The sequence below is a fragment of the Rhinolophus sinicus genome, chromosome 15 (genome assembly GCF_057876585.1).
Source record: "Rhinolophus sinicus isolate RSI-liver-muscle chromosome 15, RSI-T2T, whole genome shotgun sequence".
Classification (NCBI taxonomy): Eukaryota; Metazoa; Chordata; class Mammalia; order Chiroptera; family Rhinolophidae; genus Rhinolophus; species Rhinolophus sinicus.
The window spans coordinates 109,427,370-109,450,396 of NC_142515.1; the positions used below are offsets into that span (position 1 = coordinate 109,427,370).

Sequence of the window (23,027 nt, forward strand, 5' to 3'; positions counted from 1 at the left end):
TGTGAACTAGCAGGGGTCTCCTACCCCACAAATGGAGTCGTTAACTGCGTGAGGGCCGGCCGCATACAGTATAGAGGGCAGTTCTCTTTTTCTCTGTTGGTCGCGGGAAGAATTTGAGTTTGTGAGTTTTCATGATTTCCACATACATAAAATCCCAGCCGTAATGTTGCATTTCTATGAACTTAGTGGATTGCAGTTGTGTGTTCTGGCATGACTTCCAGCAATCGTCCCCACACTGCAGTCTTGCTGTTTGACACTGACCTATAAAATGTGTTATAATGACCTAAAATAAAGGAAAGACATGAAAAATAAAACCAGCCACAAAGGCTTTTTGCAATGAGGTAAGATTTGGAATGGCTTTGGCACGTGCAGTGTTCTATAAAGTCAAGTCCAAGACATTTTCTTTCATTTTTAGAAGATTCTTGCAAACAACATAGTAATATTTATATGGTAAAAGCCTGGGGATTGTGAGTCCACAGCAAAAGCATTCTTACAGAACCAGGGGCCTGCTTGCTTATAGTTTACCTGGCACATCCTATGGCCAGAGTCACAAAAGTCTCTGGGCTGCGTCTTCCCCAAGCTCAGGTAGTTGCATAAGGGTGTCTAAGATAGCAGTCAAGACTCACCACAATAAAACACTTAATTGTCCCAATGCTTAACTGCCATTTAATGGTGAAAAATATCGTCAACATTATACTGAGGGGTAAGCTCACGCATACCAAACTCAACAATAAAATGAAATACCCCAACCACCACCTCCAACCAAACCAGAAGCCAGTGCCACCTGGAGAGGTGGCTATTTCAAGTTCAAGACACATCGCCTAGACTTGTATATCCATCAAACTTTCCTTTTTGCTTTTTAAATGAGAAGCTATGTAGAACAGTGGTTGAGAACTTAGCTTTGAGTCATGTAAAACTGGGTTTGACTCCTAGCTCTATTATTTACTGGCTGTGTGACTAAGATACTTATCCTCTCTAGGAGTCGGTGTGCTAATTTATAAAAAAAAACGTGGGCTAATAATACCTAGCTACAGCACAGGATTGTTATATAGACCAAGTGAAATAATGAGCATGAAGTGCCTAGGGCAGTGCATGGTACAGAGTAGCTACTCCATGACTGGCAGCTGCAGGGGTCATGTTCATATGGAATCGTCTTAAATTTGGCACAGAGCAGATGTTGGATGTAGGGGACAAAGAAAATTAAAGACAACTTTCAATTTTTTGTTTAGTAGCTCCATCTCCTCTTCCTTTATATCATTATTTTCATTGCCAGGATACTCTCTTGGATTTATGGATTGCTTTTCACCCAGAATTTTCTGACATTGGTGACTTTCTGCATTTTACCAGTCACCTAACCTCCTTTTCTTAGTTTGTCCTCACTGAGAGAAGCACTAAGGGGGAGGGAGGAGAGAGAGAGAGAGAGAGAGAGAGAGAGAGAGAGAGAGAGAGAGAGAGAAATTGTGTTAGATAGATACTGCGTTAAATTTTAGTAAAGTGAGATCCTTCTAACTTTAAGGCCCCCAAGACTAGGTTAGAAGCTGATGCTAGAATGGTAGGAGGTGGGGCAGCTTTGTTTTTTCTACCTTCTACCACTTTGCACTTAACATGTGGTCAATAAATATTTATGGAAATGAATGAATGAATGAGCCCCAATCTATTTTGTTCTTACAGATATTTCAGTGAACTAACAATGACAAATTCTGCCCTGAAGAGCTCAATTCCTGGGAAAGTCATTAGTATGTATCCTGAAAACATTGGCTTCGGGAGCGTCTGAACTATTCGGCACTTCCTAAGTAGTTTACCTATGCATAATACCATCATCAGTGTGTTGGCTGCAACCTTCATTATGAATGGAGTGGGCAGTTATGAGCATTTTTTGGCCTCCCAGCATGTGGGCCTCCTTCCCACATTTGGGAAATCTTCCAGTGTATGGATCTCAATTGGAAGCGGAGTGCCACCTCTCACAAGCCTTGGATACCCTCTTTCTCCAAGTCCCATAGGAATAGGCAGAGACCCAAACTCCGCTCCACAGACGATCATCCTTGGGTCTCAGGGTCTTGAGTGAGTGTGACACAAAGGGCTGAGATAGTTGACAACACCTGCCAGAGGCATGAGAAATTCTAGCCTCTGATCTCCAGTTTCTAGAGAGATTATCAGGGTCTAGAGTCCAGTGATGAAACCAGGCATCCATCACCAGCACTGTGACAGTACAGTATCACCCATATGTGTTCTGTCTAAATTCTTGTTCCGGGCAGCCTCCTTAAGGCTCTGCCCCTTTTCTAAACCTGGTTTTCCAGACCTTTGCCTGAGTTTGTAATCTATAAGGCATTGTCCCAAGATATTTCTTTTCTACTTAAGTTACTCAGAGTTGGTTTGTATTGTTTTCAACCAAGAACTCTGACAGTGAGGGTAGATAGAGTTTAGTGAAAGATGATTAAAGGCATCCATCTTTAAAAGCAATCCATCTTTTTAAATCAATCATTAGTGCACTTTTTTTTTATGCCTTTTTTTTTTTTTTTTAGTTTCCGGTGTACAAAACAGTGTAAAAGTTAGACATTCATCATTTATATCCCTCACACAGTGATAAACCCCCTCCCCGCCTCTACTACCCCTCTGACATCACATACAGCCATTATATTTCCACTGCCTCTATTGCTAATGCTGTACTCCACTTCTTGTAAATATATGTATATAAAATTATAGTTGACATTCATTATTGTTCAGCTTCAGCTTCAGGTGTACAGTGCAGTGATCAGGCATCTACATCTTCCCTGAGGTGGTCTCCCTAACGAGACAAGTGTCCATAGGATACCCTAACAAAGTCTTTACAACATTATTGATTACGTTCCCCAAACTGACTTTCGTATCCCCGTGGCAATCTTGTGGTTACCTATTGTGCTTTCTAATCCCCTCACCTGCTCCCTTATCCCCACCCCTCCTCCCATCTAGCAACCCTCAGTTTTTCCTCTATGTCTCTGAGACTGTTTCTGATTAGTTCATTCATTTATTCTTTTCTTTAGATTCCACATATAAGTTAGATCATATGGTATTTGTCTTTCTCTGACTTATTTCACTTAGTGTTCTCTAGGTCCATCCATATTGTTGCAAATGGTAAGATTTCATTCTTCTTTATGGCTATGTAATAATCCATCGTATAAATGTTTCTTAATCCAGTCATCTACCGATGGGCATTTCGTTTGTTTCCATGTCTTGACTATTGTGTATAGTGCTGCAATAAACAGGGGTACATAAATTTTTTCGAATTACTTTTTGGATTTCTCCAGATAGATGCCTAGGAGTGGAATTGCTGGGTCATAAAGTAGTGCCATTTTCAGTTTTTTGAGATACCTCCATACTGTTTTCCATAGTGGCTGCACCAAGCTGCAATCCCACCAGCAATACACAAGGGTTCCCTTTTCTCCACATCCTCGCCAGCACTTGTTGTTTGTTGATTTATTGATTCTAGCCATTTTGACTGGGGTGAGGTGGTATCTCACTATGGTTTTTATTTACATTTCTCTAATGATTAGTGAGGTTGAGCATTTTTTCATGTTTGCCATCTGTAAGAAAAAATGGGCAGGGGACATGAAGAGACATTTTCCTCTTTAGAAATGATCTGTTAAAACTGTGATGCAGAGTTGTTTATTTTTATGTATCATAACCTCAAAGGAAAATCCATGGAAGCGCAGTTTTTCTGTCTTGTGAAAGAATTACCAAAATTAACAAAGTCACTGATTACATGTAGTAACTGTGGTAGTGGCACAGTATGTATGTTTACAAAGGTTCATATTAAATGACAATAAGGGAAAGGAGAAAATTGTGAAGTTTTCGTTGTAGAAATGCTAACAAGTCTACTTTGATTTGAAATCCAGTAACAAAAATATGTAGATATAGTTCAACATATGTTTGAATTAGATATCATTAAAGTAACTGTCCATGCACAGTGCAGGTATTACTTATTTAAAAAGCCTAATGCATTAATCAATTTCAGATATAATACACAAATCTATTTAATGTAATTGTTAAGCCATGTAATAGTCTAAAGACAAATCCTAGCTAATATAACACTTGTGACTGCGTTCAAACTGTCAGAGAGTTCAGATAGATCTATGCTGACTCCCCCATTGTCTGGTTTCTCTTCCCAAACCAGGGGAAAGATTTCACCATTAAGATTTATTTTATGTGGCTCTAAAGTATTTCACTACATATTTACTGCTGTGGTTCTCATTATTATACGTTTATTATTATCAGCATATGCTTTTGCAAGTACTGCATTTTTATGTTTGGGAATTCTCTATGCACTTAACTAATGACATTTCTCAGGTATATTATTCATAGGAATTTCTATCCTTAATGAATGGCAAGAGGTATCTATAGGAAAGATAGAAATATGTTTATTGGTATCATTCATAGAATTGCCTCCAAAGAATGTCAGAGTAAGGTTAGTCCATGTTGTATAGACTACAGGAAAGCCTTTGACTCATAACCTGTACTGTGGGTGGGAAGCCACTGTCAGGACAGAATATGGAAACAGAATGGTTTCCGACAGGTAAAGGTGTCGGACAAGGGTGTATGTTATCTCCCTGTTTGTTTAATCTGTACACAGAACATGTTGTATGAAAAAGCAGGCTAGACTCAGAGGAAGGAGAAGGGCAAATTGATAGAAGAAATATCAATAACTTAAGATATGCAGATGATATCGTCTTGCTGGCAGAAAGTAGCAATGATTTGAAACAACTTCTGATGAAAGTGAAAAAAAAAGAAAAAAAATGATGCCAAAGCAGGACTGCATTTAAACATGAAGAAGACAAAAAAATCATGATTACAGAAGAAATACACAACTTTAACATAGACACGAAGACATTGAAATTATTAAAGATTTTGCTTGCCTGGTTTCATTTATCAATTCAAATGGAGACTGCAGCTAAGAAATCAAGAGAAGTCTGAGGCTTGGAGGAGAGCAATGGAAGAATTGAGCGAGACCACCAAGAGCAAGGAGGTGCCATTAGAAACCAAAGCTAAGATCATCCACACCCTTGTATTCCTAACTAGTATGTATGGACGCAAAAGCTGGACAGTGAAGACAGGAAACAAAATAATTCACTTGACATATGGTGTAGAAAGAGCTCAAGGGATATCCTGAACCACCAGGAAGATGAACAAGTGGGTCCTACAGAAAACTAGACCTGAAACATCACTGAGGCAAAAATGACTAAACTGCAGGCATCCTACATGGAGCACATCATGAGAAGGCAGGGTTCTTTGGAAAAGACAGACATGCTGAGCAAAATAGAAGGTAGCAGGAAAAGAGGAGGACCAAATATGAGATGGATTGACTCCATGAAAAAAGCCATAGGAGTGCGTCTCCAGGAGCTCAGCAGGGCTGCTGAGGAGAGAACATGCATTCACAGGGATGCCAGCAGTCAGAGCTGACTCAATGGCATTTAACACACAGAGTTGCCGAGAAGTTGAAATTTTTACTAAGTCCAATTTTTCAAAATAATAGAATGTAAGCTCACACTGTATTTGTGCAATTGCAGGATTCTAGAAAATTCCTGAAAGAACTTATACTTTTAGAAACAAGTATGAAATATAAAAATTATAAATATTTAAAGAGTTTTAAATTAAAAATAAAAGTTAGAAAGCTGTATGTCAGACTCTGTACTTTATTTATATCTGATTTCACTTTTAGGTACATTAACTGAAATGTATTATTTTTCAAAGCTACAATCATCAATATTGTTTCATTATTATTTTAAACTACTAAATTTGTTTCCAGTTCTTTCCATCTTTGTGTGATCCAACCTGAAATATACCATAAAGTTTTAAAATGACCATATTAAATGTAGAACAATAGCGCATCAGTTTTTGTGTCGTAACTATACATTTTGCATTTTGAGATAGCTTGATATCCTGTGATGATGCTAAACTCAGAAGTTAAAATAATGTTCAAATAGCCCTATAATAAATTCATAAATTACTATTGGACATTTTCCTAATAATGTTTCTCTTACCAATGTTACAAACATGCATATTCTTTTGTGTATCCATTATTATTTGCTATTTAAGCTATAAACTGATAGTTTCTATAGGTCTTCTCTCAAACTTGAATCTGTATAATAAAAATTTAAGAAATCAATACAGAATCAAAAGACAGGGCCAAGTGCTCGCCATGTTAGCTGATTTGGTTGTGAACGTTCTTATTTGCTGAGCCTCATTTGTCAGTAACAGTGACAATTACTGGGCTTAGTGAAATAGAATATCAGCATGAAGATTTCTTCCAATTCTAAAGTCTCTGTTTTTTTTAGCTGGAACTCTCCATACATTTGTTTTTAATCTGTTAATTTATGTACACATTTATTATTTTTATAATTATGATAGTTATTCTTTATTTTCTTAGTTTTATATTTCATGAGATGATGCATATCAATATTATTTTAGATGAGAATACATACCATGTTTCGCCAAAAATAAGACCCGGTCTTGTATTAATTTTTGCTCCAAAAGATGCATCAGCGCTTATGTTCAGGGGATGTCATCCTGAAACATCATGCTAGGGCTTATTTTCCGGTTAGGTTTTATTTTCGGGGAAACACGATATTATTCTATACTGTATAAGTTATGCAATTATTTTACTTCTATATATATTTACCTGTATGAGAAGCTGTATGAAAGAGAGGGAATCTCCAACCAAATTAGACATATGCTCAAGAAGCTTCCACAGAAGCAAAAATAGATATGGAAATACAGCACACTGAATAAAACATATTTATGTTGAGTATGATGCATCCACTATAATTTGTACTGATAACACAGAAAACAGTTCAAATATGACTGAAATCACTGAAAATATTTTACAGAGAGAGAAGATAACTTTTGAGCTGCAACTTGTTGATAAACTTCTAACATGCAGGATTCTTTGGGACAGTATTTTAATGACAGAAAAATGACTATGTTCAACCTTCATTTGGTTTTCCAATGCCAAAAATATTGTGACAAACTTCCTAAGTGCAAAGTCACTAATGACTTTATATATTTTTGATAATGTCAAAACATTGATAAGTGTGAGATTGTTTATTAAGATCTGACAAGCCACACCTAAGTGAACTAAGTTGTCACAATTTTCAATGTAGGCAAATACAATGAATTTACCTGGGAAAGGTAAGCATGAATGGTTAGAATTGTAAGAAACCAGAGAAATCACCAGGTTTCAAATTCTATTCTTTAGTAAGGAAATCTCCACACCCTTGACACTTCAGTCTTGTATTCTTACTCTTCTCACCTTGAATATTTTTTCCACTAATTGGTTCGAGGTCACCATGCAGTTTTCTGACAATTTCATGCTGCTTTATGACTCCATATCTCTAACAAACTAACTCTTTAGAATATAGTAGTAACATGGAGGCAGAGGCTCTCAGGAAAAATCATGAAATTTACTGGGCATATTTTGAGCATCATACCCATAAATGTCACCCAATGGACTAAATTTATCACAGAGAGTGTGATTGTCTTCTCTTACTTCCTCTTAAATACTGTTCTCACCCATCATGGCAAACCTTTATGAAAAGTGGGGGGAAATTTCTTTTACTGACCACTATATTAAAAGTAGAGAGCTTTGTTTATTTTATTTATTTATTTTTTTCCAGGAACCATTCCAGGAAAGTAATGTCTCCTTCTCCTCCCCAGAGAAGATTTGTTTTCCTTCCAGCATAAATATAAGGCCTCTTTTTCTCATTTGCGGGGAGAACAGATAAGTCAGCAGCAGGTCTAGGTAAGACCAGCATTGCCTAATTCCTGAGTTCTTCTGTGATGCACCCCACTTCATGTGCAGGTACCATCAGTCTCTCACCGTGTCTCTGTGCGGAGAGCCAGGCTTTAAAAAACAATGTCAGATATTGCTCTGGCTACTGCTTTTCTCAGAGTTATAACTGGTCTTTGTCTCTGACACAGGGTTCCCATATTTTGTCAGTACAGTTGACCCTTAAACAACACAGGTTTGAACTGTGCATGTCCACCCATATTTCTTAATATTTTCTTTTTTGGAGGGGGCATATTGGGGAACTGAGTGTTTTTCCAGGATGTCAAGTCATTGTTTTGTGTGTTTTTGTTTTTTTTTCAATCTAGTTGTGGAGGGCACAGCTCACTGGCCCACGTGGGAATCAAACTGGAGAACTTGGTGTTAGGAGCACCGCACTCTAACCACTGAGAAAACCAGCCGCCCAACATTTTATTTTCTCTAGCTTACTTTATTGTAATACAGTGTATAATACATGTAACAAATAAAATATGTGTTAATTGACTGTATATGTTATCAGTACAGCTACTAGTTAACAGGAGGCTATAAGTGGTAAACTTCTAGGGGAGTCAACAGTTATACATGGATTTTGGGCTGCACAGGGGATCGGCACCCCCACTCCCCACATTGGTCGAGAGTCAATTGTATACATATATATCATTCAGACAGGCTCACATGTTAACTTGCAAGTAAGCCAAAATATCAGACCCTTCAGTTTTTTATTTAATACCTACCTTCAGGATGCTTTCCAGATCCTTCCAGGTGTGATCTTTAAACCCTCTGGGATTTTCTGTCTTCATTCTCTCATCTATTTTTGTTGTTGTTGTTAGTATACTCACACTGAACCTCTTTCCCAATAGTAAGCTGCTGGAAGACAGAATTATATTGATGATGAGAAATACATCCTTTCTCTTGTCCTGTACACATTTTCTGGCCCTTAGGAAACATTCAATAAATGTTGAGTTTTCTTAATATAAATCGAACTTGACTTCAAAGTGTTTTTAGAAGTCTGAAATTGTCTCCTATTTTTTTCCTTATTCTCACTTTTCTTTGAGTTTTAAGCATTTCAATGTCATATTTCTTTATATCGAGTACTTTTCCCCCAATACATTAAAAACTGGAAGAGCAAGGAGTTTTGCATTTAGTAACATTTGTTTCAGAAGATTAATGTCTGGCACATCTGTTCTTGTTTTAAATAAAAGTTAATGGTTTTTCATCCTAATCAATGTTTTTTGATGTAGCTGTAATGTGGACCTGACTTTTATCATTTTTTAAATTATCTAAACAGGTTATATTTTCTAATTTTTGTATTGTATGCATTGTTTACATACTTTTTAAACAATCCGAATAAAAATCCTCTTATAAATCAATATGTTTGTATGAAAGGGATTGAATTCATTCATTTATGACAATTCTTACTGACTTTAAATGCTTAGTCATAACATTTGACCAGTATAGTTGGCTTTATGTAAAAGATTACATGATCAAATACATCATTATGCATAAAGCCTCTGAAAAATAAATGTACTTAAAAGTATTAAAATTCCCTCTCAAGATACTTTTTATTCTGTTTCATTTTTAAAGGAACCATTCTTTATAGCATCAAAAATGTAAACCACTATATGTATGCGGTCTAGCAAATCCAGGTCTGCTTGAAGTCAAACCTAGTCACTTTTCTGTTATTAAATGTGTCAGGGAAGCCCTAGGCTTTAGCAGATATAACTTAATGGACACCTCAAGAGACAAAAAAAAAAGAAAGAAAAAAGAAAGAAAAAAGAGAAACATCCCCCATCCCTATCCCCTCCTTCAATAAGAGAAATTTTTTGCAATGAAGTTATTTTTATTTTCACCTGCAATGTGGGACACTTACTTTCTTATTTTTTTCGTTATTTATTTTATTGTTTTAAGCCCAAGGATGTTTAATTTGCTTGAAGGTATTTAAATAACCCCTCACTTAATGTAACAAGTTGCATTTACTTCCCCAAAGTAGGCACATCAGCATATGTCCCTATTTAAACAATGCCATCATGGTCTAATCCACTTTTTCTAATCCACTTTGGTAACTGTTCTCAAAAACAATTTCAAGTCTCATAAGACAGTCTCAATTTCGAACTTGCTCCCAAAATGAGAAAGTAATTCCTTAAAGCCAAATTTTGCTCCCAAAATGAGACTTAAAGCCAATTCCAAAAGCTATCTTCTATTTCCCGTCTCCCTCCAGTTTAAGCCATTGTTTCAGTCTAGTTGTTGTAGGACAAGCTCCCTGGCCCATTATGAGCCCATTCAACTGTTTGCTCTCACAGAGCTGCCCACGCTGCTGCCGCCCAGTGGCCGCCCAGGGTAGCACAGCAGCCGCCCAGCACACCGCACAAGATGGCTGCCGGGCCACTCAGGGCAGCACACGGCAGCCCCGGAAACACACAGTGGCACAATGATGGCTGCGGCCGCACGGGTTGCCGGCCACTCATGGCTAGCACACGGTAGCACTCAGCAGCCGCTCAGCTGCATTACGCAGCGACACACACTGGCTGCTGGGCCACTCGTGGCAGCACACGGTAGCTCACAGCTCCCCGGCAGCTCACGCAGCTCACTGGCCCTGTGGGAATCGAACCGGCGGCCTCGGCATTAGGAGCCGGAGCTCCAACCACTGAGCCACAGGCCCGCCCGGATACTTGGGTCCTTTTTTTCTTAACTTTTATCATGAAAGAACAAGTAGAAAATGAGAACATAGGGCGCTTATTTAAATGTGCAACCTCTGTTGTCTTTATACCCTCTACTGTTGTGAATCTAATGACAAAATAGGGTCACTGAGAAATGATTGTGAAAGCATTCTGTGAATGGTAAATTATGGAAATAATGTTTACTGAGAAAAGCAATAATAAATTGGTGCAAACTCACATAGCTTACTGGCCCATGTGGGAATCGAACCGGCAACCTCAACATTAGGAGCCCAGAGCTCCAACCAGCTGAGCCACCAGCAGGCCTGGATAGTTGGGCTTTTGTATTTGGGCCCTTGTATGTAACTTTTATCAGGAAAGAACAAGTAGAAAATGAGTACATAGGGTGCATATTTAAAGGTGCAATCTCTATTGTCTTTATATCCTCTACTGTTATGAATCTAATGACAAAATAAGATCCCTGAGAAATGATCACTTGGTACATTCCCAAGCAAAGAGCCAAGCGGTCCATCAAATCAGGGATGGAAGGCAATTCCCCATAGTCCATAGTCATTCGCCAGGGCTGTCCTGGGGGTGAGGGACGACCTTGACCTCATCCCCATTTCCCATGGAGGACTCAGCAAGCGTTTCCTCCTGGGACAAGTCCCGCATCCGGGCTTCCTCAGCAAGAACTTCCAAGCCCACAGGGCCGCAATGACCTTCACCTTCTCCGGCGTGTGCTGATTAGGGTACCATCCATACACATCTTTCCACCCCTCCACGGGGGTCCAGCTCTCCAGCGGCTGCTCTTCCCGGCCTTCCTGAGACTGAGTGTTCATACGCACAAACTGCTCCACTGCCCTTCGGAGAGCTTTGGTCAGCACCGTACCCTGCTCGCTGCGCCACGTGTCACGCCGGAGTGTCATGCGGGTTCTCTAGTCCCGCTCCCCACACAAGAACACAGGATATGGTGAGGCCAAAAAGGAACACCCACGGAGCCATAGATGGGGGAGTCATACCACTATCTTCTCGCTGGCGGCTGGGTTGGAGGCACAGGAAGCAGGAGCCACACTATCCGCAACCTGCTGTCCACCTCTCCGTAATCCGCAACCCGCACTCCGCCCTGCTAACTGCAATTGGCGCTTGCCAGCCACCATCTTCTTGCTAGCCCCCATTTTCTGCTAGCATAGCCACAGCAGTTATATTAGTGGCCAATGGCTCACTTGTTACAGCTGACAGCCAACTAGTCACAGCTGATGGCCATCCAGTCACAGTTGATGGCCATTTACTACCTGAGCCAGCACCTTTCCACGTGAGGCTGAGAGCCTGGAAACTGCACTCCTGGCTCTGTCCCCACAGAGGGTCTCTTTCATTTTGGGGTGAGCTGGTCCTGAGGACTCCCTATTTCCATGTCTTGAGATACACCCAGTCTCTAGGTTGGAAGGGATGAAGGGTTAAATCTGTGGGAGCTGGTAGTCCCTGATTTCCATAGGCCATAAAGGCCTTCACGGCCTTTATTTGGAGGACACATTTAACTTGCTCTAGCTCATGGAGGTTGAGTGATCTCTGTTCCAGGTTCTAGGAAATTGGCAATCTATACATTAACTTAAATGCACTCAATTTTAACTTTTCTTTTGGAACTAGGCATATACACAGTAAGGCCACTGGAAGGAGCCTTACCCAATAGTTTGTGTTTCCTGGCATAAATTGGATAAAGTTCTCTCAAGGGTCTGATTAGCCCTTTCCACCTTCCCTAACGGTTGAAATCTCCAAGCTGAGTGCAGTACCCATTTGACTCTTGAGGCTTTGGTAACACCTTTTGTAATCTGAGAGTTAAATGCTGGGCCACTGTCACTCTGTAAAGATTTTGGGAGCCCAAACCTAGGAATCATTTCCTTCATTAGGGCCTTTGTCACTTCTGTTGGTGTCTCATTCCTGGTGAGAAAGGCTTCTGCACAACCAGAGAGGTGTCAACTAGTGCTAGGAGGTATCTGAAGTTACCTGGTGCCCTAGGCATGACAGTGAAGTTCACTTGCCAGTCCTCCCCAGGTTATGTTCCCCTCATTTGATTGTGCCTCATCCCTGAAATTGTGGGGGCCAAGTGTTGGGCTATTGGCATTACAGATTGGGCAAGCTTTTATAACCTGGTCAATTAGAGCTCATAAACCTGCAATTGCCATGGTGTGTATTAGCCAATTATATAAAGCTTCCTTCCCCTAATGGGGTCTTGATGGGCCTCCCTGATTGCATATAGAGCTGTAGTTTTAGCAAAGAAGTATTGCCCATATTGGTTGGTTAGCCACCCACAACTGATAGGGTCCCATTGGAAGCCCCATCTTTCTACCTTATTGAATTCCACCTCTGTATGTCCTGGGGAATAATTTGATAGGTTAGGCTTTCCAGCTAAAAGGGGCAATTACTGAATAACTTGGTTTTGAGCAGCTCTTTTGACCGCCTTATTATTTCCCTTTATTACTTTAGCATTTCTCTTTTGATGTCCCTTACAGTGGCTAACAGTGACCTGTTGGGGAAGCTGAACAGCTTGTAAGAGTTTGAGTATGATAAGACCACATCTAACCTGTTTTTTTCCCCCCTGCAGTTAACATGCCTTTCTCCTTCCAGATGGTCCCATGGGCATGTAGAACGGAGAAAAGCATTCCGGGATGTTCAGGGTCTTTCCTTTTCCCAATTCTAGGGCCTAGTGAGGGCTATTAACTCAGCCTTTTGAGTGGTGGTCCCAGGGGGCAGGGCCTCTACTTCTATCATTTCATTTAGGGTGACAGTTGCTAGTCTTTTATCTGTTTAGTTTGGCAAACCATTCTTCTTCCATATTTGGGAGGGGTTCACTTTCTAGGTCTGCCCAGATGAAGTATATTGTATTTGTATTTTCTATGCAGTTATGTTCCAGATCCCCCAGCTCAATTGGGAATAGAGTGGCTGGGTTTAAAATGTGGCGTGTTTTTATGGTGACAACTGGGTTGTTTAGGAGCATGGCCTGGATTGATCTCCCAGGCGACAACCATTCTGTCCCCTTGGAGTTTATCAGAGATTGAACCTGGTTGAGGTCCAGATGGCTATAGGTTGTCCAAACATCAAATTTTCTCTCTCTTCTAAGAGGGTGACTGTAGTAGCAACCGCTCTAAGGCAAGGAGGCCATCCTTTGGCTGTCTGATCTAATTGTTTAGAAAAATAAGCAATTACCCAGGTCAGAGGTCTAAGCTTCGGAGTTAAGACCCCCAGTGCTATTCCCTGTCTCTCATGTACATATAATAGAAACCAAGTCTTTGTTAAATCCAGGGGACCCAAAGCTGGGAATTGAATCAGCTGTCACTTGAGTTCCCAAAGAGCCCTTTCACATTGAGCTCCATTCAAATGATTCATCATTCTTCCCTTTCAGGCCTTCATAGAGAGACTTGGCTACGAACCCAAAATTAGGGATCCAAATAGAATCTGGCCATCCCCAAGAACCGTCTAAGTTACCTTCTTACGGGGGAGAATCGCGGCTCGCAGATAGTCTCCCTCCTGTCCTCTCAAGATACTTTTTATTCTGTTTCATTTTTAAAGGAACCATTCTTTATATGTCATCAAAAATTTAAACCACTATATGTATTTTTTTAAACCACTATTTAAAGGGAACAGGACTTTATTGGGGAACAGTATTTCCAAGACTTTTTTATTGGGGAACAGTGGTGTGTTTTTCCCAGGACTCATCACCTCCACCCAAGTCAAGTTGTTGTCCTTCCAATCTTAGTTGTGGAGGGCGCAGTTCAGCTACAGGTCCAGTCACCGGGAGTAGAACCTGGCAACCTGGTGGCTGAGAGCCCGAGCTCCAACCAATGGAGCCATCCGGGAGCTCAGTGGCAGCTCAGCTCAAGGTGCTGTGTTCAATCTTAGTTGCAGGGGGCGCACGCAGCCCACACAGGGCGCAGCTCACCACCCACCTTGTGGCTGAGAGCACCGCTCCAACCAACTGAGCCATCTGGCCACCCAGGAGCTGAGTGGCCTCTCATTGGCTTCATTCTATTTGCGGAGGGCACAGCTCGCTGGCCCATGTGGGAATCCAACCAGCAGCCCTGTTGCCCAGAGCTCGTGCTCTAACCAACTAAGCCACCCGTGTGCCCCTGTAATAAATCTTTGAATTTCATTCCATCTATGAAATTCCATCCATGCTATGGCTTTTTCAGCAAAAATGAATATCAGCATTCTTTAAATAAATGTATTTTTAATAATGATCCAGTTTTCCATAAGTAATATTTCAGTTTTGCTTTTTCACATTAGTTCCACACAAGATAATTAAAAGGCACAGACATTCGTGTTTATATGTATTGGATTATTCAGTCTGTGTTTGTGAGCTATACTATCTATGATGCCTCATTAATATAAATTCAGATGTGATTGAAAGGGGCTTGTTATGAATAACAAAATACATGTTTATTGAAACTTCAAGGGTTTTAGGAGCTTTCTGTCACTAACAGGAACAAAAACAAATACATATGTATTATTATAAATCACAATATCACACATGGTATATTTATTTAGGTTTTCTTTTATTTCACCAACATTGGGTAGTTTTCAATACTGACCGTGTACATCTTTTGTCCAATTGATTTCTATTTCATATTTTGAAGCTATTATAAGTGGTATCAGTTCTTCATTTTTCTTATTGTTGTGTTTATAGAAATACAATTGATTTTCTTAATCTTATATCCTGCAACCTTGCTAAATTCACTTATTAGATTCGTAGCATTTTTTGTAGATTCTGTAGAATTTACTACATAGGTGATCATATTGATTACAAATGGAGACATTTTACTTCTTCCTTTCCAATTGGATAACATTCATTTCTTTAGCAAGCATCTCCAGTACATTGTTAAATAAAAATGGTGACAGCACACACCTGCCTTGTTCCTGGTCTCAAGAGAAAGTATTCAGTTTTTCATCATTAAGTAGAATAATAGGTGCAGATTTCTTTTTTTTTAAAAAAGATTTTATTGGAGAAGGGGGAACAGGACTTTATTGGGGAACAGTGTGTACTCCCGGGACTTTTTCCAAGTCAAGTTGTTGTCCTTTTAATCTTAGTTGTGGAGGGTGCAGCTCAGCTCCAGGTCCAGTTGCCATTGTTAATTGCAGGGGGTGCAGCCCGCAATCCCTTGGATGGTGGTCAAAACTAGCAACCTTGTGGCTGAAAGCCCGTGCTCTAACCAACTGAGCCACCCGTCCGTCCCTAGATGCAGAGTTTTAGATGTTAGACTTTATCAGTTTGAGAATTTATAGCATCATTTTTTTTTCAGCTATTAATATAAACATAGAATTTACCTTTTCTAGTTTTGTTTTTCTAATATGGTGAATTGTGATGATTAATTTTCAAATGTTAAACTAACTGCATTCTTGGGATAAGCCTTATTTGCAAATTGATCTGTATTTTTGTTTCTTGTATGCATTTGTCTAATTTTGAAATCAATGTAATGCTGACCCCATAGAATGAATTTGGAATTATTCATTCATCTTCAGTTTTCTGCAAGAGTTTATATAGAATTGTGGGGGGTTTTCGCTTGTTTTTTGTTGTTGTTGTTGTTTGTTTGTTTTTTTATTTCCTTAAATGTTTGCTAGAATTTATCAGTGAAGCCATCAGGGTGTGGAGTTTTCTTTGTAGGAAGAGTTTAACTGTAATTTCACTTTCTTTAATAGATGTAAATTATTATTTCTTCTGTGACCTTGGTAGTTTGTCTTTCAAGAAATAAGTTCATTTAAGTTTTGAATTTATTGGCACAAAGTGGTTCATAATAATCTCTTATTGTCCTCTTAATATGTATGCAATCTGTGACGATGTCATCTCTCACATTGTAAAATTTGGCCTTTTGTGTCTTCCCTCTTTGTTCCCTGATTAGTCAGGCTTCAGGTAAATCAATTTTATTGATTTTTGTTTTCAAAGGGCTAGTTTTGGGTTTCTTGCATTATGTTTTTTTTCTAATTATTCTATTTCTCTCTGATATTTTTCTCTTTTTTTTTTTGCTTTATTGCTTGCTTTTTGTTTTCTAGTTACTTCGTTTAGAAACTGAGGTCATTGGCTTGAAATTTCTTTTCTAGTGGAGGCATTTATTCTATAATTATTCCTCTAAGTCTTACTTTTGCTGCATATTATAAATTTTGATACGTTGTGTTCTTTTTCATTCAGTTTAAAATGCTTTCTAATTCTCACATTGATTTATTGGCCCACGAGTTATTTGAAAATATGATAGTTTATACCTTTTGGAAGATTTTCTAGAGGCTATTCTGTTATAGATTGCTAATTTAAATATATTGTGGTCAGAGAGCATACTCATCATAATTTTGTTTTAAATACATGGAGTTGTTTTGCTTTTGCTTTTTTAAATGGCTGAGAATATGGTTCACCTTTAAGTGGTTCATGTGCATTTGAAAATAATATGTATTGTGCTGTTGTTTAGTGGAGTAATCTATAAATGTCAATTAGGACAACTTGATTGATAGTGCTGTTCCCATCTTCTATATCTTTATTATATCCTGATAATTTTATCAGTTACCAAGAGGGAGAGATTGAAATATCTGACATTTGGTAGAATTTGTCAGTGAAACAATCTGTTCTGGACTTTTCTTTGTGGGAATATTTTTGATTATTAAATTAATGTTTCTTTAGATTTTCTATTTCTTCTTGTACATGACAAATCAATTTTCTTTCGCTACTCTCTCTTTTTGCTTTTATGGAGAAAAAAAAAATTGTATGTTCTTACCTTGCTATTCTTGCTGACATCATTTCCCTGTCTTAAATTTTAAAAAGGTAGTCTCTACCCCTCATGGTGATCAGCAATTATGCAACTTAGTGAATGAATATGTCTATTCTGGAGTTCAGTGTGATGAAGTCAATATTGTTTTTGTATATCTATTATAGTTATACTGACATTATTGTTATTTCCATGTGCACACATCTCTGTCTCTATCTCTCAGTTGGTCTAGAACTTAAGCAAGGCAGATGGGTGTCATTTACTAGCCATTTCATGCCTCAGCAATATGTATGACAAACCCTGAAATCATGTTAGACTAAAGGCAAGTACCCCTCATCATACCTCAATCGATTTCATTGCAAACAAACAAGCAAGACTCAGTGACAGCTCCTCCAGTGTTGTATCAAATGCTATCCATACTTTAAGTCAAATTATTCTTCATAACAGATTACTTACTAAGAGATTTGGGTACACACTAAGATTGTCTAACAATATGACAATATATATTTTATATTAATAATTAAGCAGTTTTATTAAAAGTTTTCTTATCTCTAGTTATCTCGTATGTTATATCTTCGAAAAAGAGATCGATGTTGCAGAGAAGGAATTAAATTATTTTGTTTTAGTCTTTTATCATGTTAATTCATAGAAAATTAATAAATATTCAATTAATATTTATTGACTAGGGATATATAAAATACATTAAAATACGATCTAACAAATACGGTAAACTAGAAAGATTACTGACTTTGGTTATAGATATTTTTCTCACAAATAATTACCTTGGAAAAGTTTATCAAATATTTTTCTCATCTATGAAATGGAATAACACTTATTTTTATAAGGTCATTGTGCTAAATAATACAGTAATTTATATAAGCTTAAGTCTTAATCAGTATCAGGTCCATCCCTGCTTGTTCTAGGAACGCTAAGTACTTAAAACAAATATGGCTTAATGTGTTCAATAAAACCACTTGACTAATCTGCTCAGAAATGTGGCTTATAATCCACAGTTTCATTCCAAGTGTATTATGTGATAGTATAGTAGGTTGTCCTGTGTTGTTTTTCAACATGATCCTAGAGTATACCAGCAACGATAAATGTTAACAAATATTATTTTTTCTAATAAGAACCCTGGAGACATATGAAAACAATGTTGAGATTAGGTATAAGATCTTTATCCGTGCTATTTTTTCTTAATATGATGTCAGCTCCTACATTCAAACTTATGTAAACAAGAATATTCAGAGGCACAGATCAGTGAATTTTTGCTTGAATGGACTATTAGGTAAGCATTCTTCCCTGAGTTTAACAGAATCTTTAGAAATGAGTAATGTCTGTTCGACAGATTTCATATACCATTTGATTTTTCTGCCTGCTTGGCTTACCATTCACACATAAGGAAGATGGCTGAGTACCAACGATGGGCATTGTCCGTTCAAAGTTACTTTTTGAGTTTGTTTAGAATTTTAATATTGATCTATTCATTCTCTGGAACATAAGATTTTTTTAAAGGTCTTCCTCTTTCTTGTTTACCTCACACATTTTTACATACTTTAGAGAACTCTATGAATAAAAATTATTTTAATAGCTAAGAGCACAGACTATGTACCATTATATGCTTATTTAATATTTTACCATCACTTTGAGGGGATACTACTATATTACAAAATTCATAAATGAGAAAAGTGATCACAAAGACATTACATATCTACTAGCCCATTTTCCTGGTTATTAAACTATTATCTCATTACATCAGGTCTGCCTTGCTAATCTTCACTTTATGATGCTGAGTTTCAACATCTACAAACTATGTTTCTCATTATGACTGCCTTCTGATTACATTCTGAATGTAACCAGGGGGCAGCACGGAAGGAAATCGAAGGTAAACAAAGGGAAGAAGCATCTCTCTTTTTCCTGTGTGCCTGCTGTTCCTGTCACCATCACCTCAACAACAGCACTTCACCCCAGTAGCAGCAGCTGGTTCCAGCCTCTGATCCCTTTTCTCTTCCAGAACCAACATCATTGAAACCCCTCCTGGTACCAGGGAGCAACAGGCTCACCCCGCCTTCTTAGAGGTCTGAGTTCCTGTTGTACAGGACCATTCTTTTGACAGTCTTTATTATGGTAATCCCAATCTTTTCCCTTGATCCCCACAGATGGAAGGGTGGTAGATTCTTCTTGCAGTTATTTTATCTGGCTTAATGCTGGGTCTCTTAATTTAGGTCACTTGTGGGGTGAAAATAATACACTTGTACATTTTATAATAATTTTTGAATAATTGCGGGTATAAGTAGATAAATGCCACTGCTTCTCACATCCTGGAGTAAGAATAATGCTGAACCAAGTAAAGCTATCATTTTTGCTCATGACTTCTTTGAGAGCTGACAGTGCTGAAAGCATACTGGCTACAATGAGGAAGTAACATGCCCTTATGTTCATATCTGTGTGGTTTTTGGTCTCCCAGTTTCCAAACCAATACTGTGTGCCCAGAATCTGCCAATATTTTTCAGTTCTCCATCAATCAAAATCAAAATTGTGCCCAAACCTGCACTGCTCTAATCAACAACCTTCCCTTTCACTCTATCTCATTTTCTAAAAATCTGAACATATATCCAAGATTTAAAAGAATATTAGACGTTACCAAGCATATCAAGTCGTGCACGCGGGCGTGTGTGTGTGTTGGGGAGCAATGATGATTCCACATGCCTATTAATCTATTAAATTTAACCAGACCAACTGAACCCCCCAACTTAACCACATTGCACAGAATTGGCTTTGCCACTTACTAGTTCTCAGATATTTAATACATTAATCAAGCTCCATGCACCCATTTCCTCAGCTTTAAAATGAACATTTTAAAAGTATCCAACTTGATGGACCTAGAGGGTACTATACTAAGTGAAATAAGTCAGACTGAGAAAGACAAATACCGTATAATACCATATACTCTCTGTTCCCTTCTCTTTCTTCTCCTTCTGGTATGCCCATTATTCTTATATTGCTCTTTCTGATGGAGTCAGAAAGTTCTTCTAGAGTCCTTTCATTTCTTTTATGTCTCAAGTCTCTTTCTTCTTCCATCTGTGTCATTTCCAGATTTCTGTATTCGATGTCACTGATTCTTTCCTCCATCTGGTCAACTCTACTACCTAAGCTGGCTATTGCATTCTTCATTTCTTTTATTGAGTTCTTAACCTCCAGAAAATTCTATTTGGTTCTTTTTTAAAATTCCAATTTCTTAGGTAAAATGTTCATTTTGTTCTTTGATTGTGTTTCTGAGTTCATTAAACTGCCTGTCTGTGTTTTCTGGCATCTCATTGAGTTTTTTAAGAACTGCAATCTTGAATTCTCTGTTATTTAAGTCACGTATTTCCATATCTTTAAGTTCATTTTCTGGAGACTTCTCATTTTCTTTCTGAGCTGTTTTGTTGCCTTGGTTATTCATGGCCATTCATGATTTATTATTTATCTTCATAGACATCTACGAAGTGGGTTCTGCAACAGGAGTGGGTTCTACAACAGGTGGATAGAAAGAGGTCTTTCTTTTGTTTTCCAGTACGTGTTGGTAGAATGTTTTATTTTCTCTCCAAATGCAGTTTTTTATTCTCTCTTACACTGTAGTGTTATGTGTTCTCTGCATTATTCCAGCTTCTCACACAATTCTGTCTGACTCTCTGTGTTTCCTTCGATGTATTAGGCAGATCCCCTAGGGTTCTTGGTCCTTGCTGGGTGATCTTCCATAGTATGTGTCTTTTATATTTGACGTGCACCACTTCCCTATTTTCCTGTGCGTGTGCTCCAAAGTGACCCTTGTGTTGTGTCTTGCACTCTTTTTTAGTTAAAACTAGTCTGGGTCCTCTGGTCATTTTTATATCCCACAACTCATCCAGTGCCTAGCATGGAGTCTCAGTAAATATTGTTGAATGAATGAATGCAAAAAAATGTAGTCATTAAAATTAAGAACTCAATAAATGAGCTTGACAATAGATCAAACATGCAAAATATGGGTGAACTGGAAGAAAGCTGAGTAGAAAATGTTCAGGCTACAGCTGCACAAAAATGTAAGTCTTTGGTTTATATATCCATGAAACTTAAAATCTAGCTAAGAAGAGGATACTGACATCTAAGAAACAATTTGCAAACAACAAAAGATATAATTGTATATAAATAAGGGGTAAATGAGAGAAAGTGATGGAAGAATGTACGTACCGTATGTTTGACATTCCTCCTTTGGTGTTTGTCTGTCAAATTATCCCTCCTTTGCCAAGCATAAAGATGTGGGCAGGAAATGATCCAGAACGGACTATCCATGTTCTCATTGTATTCATTTTGAATGATGTCAGCTGAAGCAGTCATTCTCTGGATCTGTGTCTTGACGAGCCATAATACCAAGTTTATCTGTTGAGGTTTGGTTCAGAAATAGCTCTTGTGCTCTCACTAGAAGAACTGTTCAGTAACATCTCTGATCCCAGTCAATCTCTGTGGAAGCCACTTAGTCATAGAAGGGATCCTCTGTTCCTATATGTATCAGCAAAGCACACTCAAGGTAAAATAATCTAAGGAGGACTTAATAGAGGGACTGTTTTCAAATGGTGTAGGGACATCACAAAGAATAGTGAAGTCCCCTGACGCTGTTATCTGCTCTTGGGCCAACAGGACAAGAGGAAAGTAACAACGAAACACTGAAAGTCACAGAGCAAGGGCCACCTGAGAGGAACTGTGACCTTGAATCAAGAGAGTAGCCTTCCCTAGAAAACCCTGCTGAAAGAGAACCTGGAAAATAAGCCTCCTGATTTCACTGTTCTCCCTAATTCCTTGAAGAAGCCTAATGAGAAGCCAGAGAGCAAGACAGGCTGATGGCATCGTCCGTTTTAGATCAGCCTCCAAAGGCAGAGGGCAGGGTAGAGAAAGGCGAGGAATTAATTAGGAGGGGAAAAGAAACCTTATCTAGGACACTACAGAACAGTGGTTTTCAAAGTGGAAGAACTTTACCTAAATTAGGGGACACAAGAAGATTTCCGAGAGGTATGTAGAAAGGACAGCTTCAAGACAATCAAGTTCTAGATCCTGGAGTTACATTTGTGTTCTTTCCTAATATTGATCTGCCTGAGAATGTGCCTTTGGTTGAGGCTACTTCTTTAGGACCTCCCCTTTCACAAATGCCCTGTTAACCATTTAAAAAGGGGGGCGGGGGGCATATCTTACCCATCTTGAAAGATATACCTCTTATCCATATTGATGTATTATCATGAAGTAAGAAAATCTTTGAAGAGAAAAACAAAGGTATGACTTGAAATGTTGATGTCTGTGAACCCTCATCAAAATTTACAATATATTTAATTTATTGTGATCAATTCTGTATTAGTAAATTTGCAACGGTTACTCAATCCAGAGGCTTTTTTAAAATTAACATTTAGAGCAATAGTTGCCAACAGTGGCTGCACATCATATGCTTAGAGAGATTTTAAAATATCTTAATGCCAATGCTCCACCCAAAACTAATTAAGAAAGAATCTCTAGGGGTAGGACCTATACATAAGCAATCTTTAAAGCTCCTGGGTGATTCAAAATGCAGAAAAAAAGTGAGAACCATTGAATTAGAGACTTACACATAGAGAACTAGAAACCATTGATCACAGGAAATTAAATTTTTAAAAAGTAATGTGCCCATTTTATTTAAGAAAAATATTGCATGGTGTTCAATAGACACTTAAATCTAAAAGCATATCGCACAGGAATCCTCTATTACATAGGATACCTATACAGAAAGTAGAATGAAAAAATCTAAATAAACAAGTTCAAGGAACAATGTAAAATTTCCAACATTACAGAACTTTT

At 38.3% G+C, this 23,027-nt stretch overlaps 1 protein-coding gene and 1 long non-coding RNA gene across 3 annotated transcripts in view; one reads left to right on the forward strand and one right to left on the reverse strand.

Moving 5' to 3' along the window:
• DCHS2 (dachsous cadherin-related 2) overlaps positions 1–8,536 on the forward strand; it is a 275,852-nt gene extending 267,316 nt beyond the window's left edge. The window contains exons 21-22 of the transcript XR_016019065.1: positions 7,647–7,771; positions 8,125–8,536. The gene's annotated coding sequence lies outside the window, so the exon portion shown is untranslated. The remainder of the gene's footprint in view (positions 1–7,646; positions 7,772–8,124) is intronic.
• Positions 2,215–22,388, reverse strand: LOC148755286 (uncharacterized). 2 transcript variants are annotated; one of them, XR_016019066.1, is made up of 3 exons: positions 21,399–22,388; positions 8,530–8,659; positions 2,215–3,560 (listed from the first exon to the last, which is right to left on the reverse strand). It is a non-coding gene; the product is annotated as an uncharacterized LOC148755286 (long non-coding RNA). The 2 variants fall into 2 exon arrangements; XR_016019067.1 differs by having other exon boundaries at positions 8,530–8,662.
• Positions 22,389–23,027: the final 639 nt, after the last annotated feature.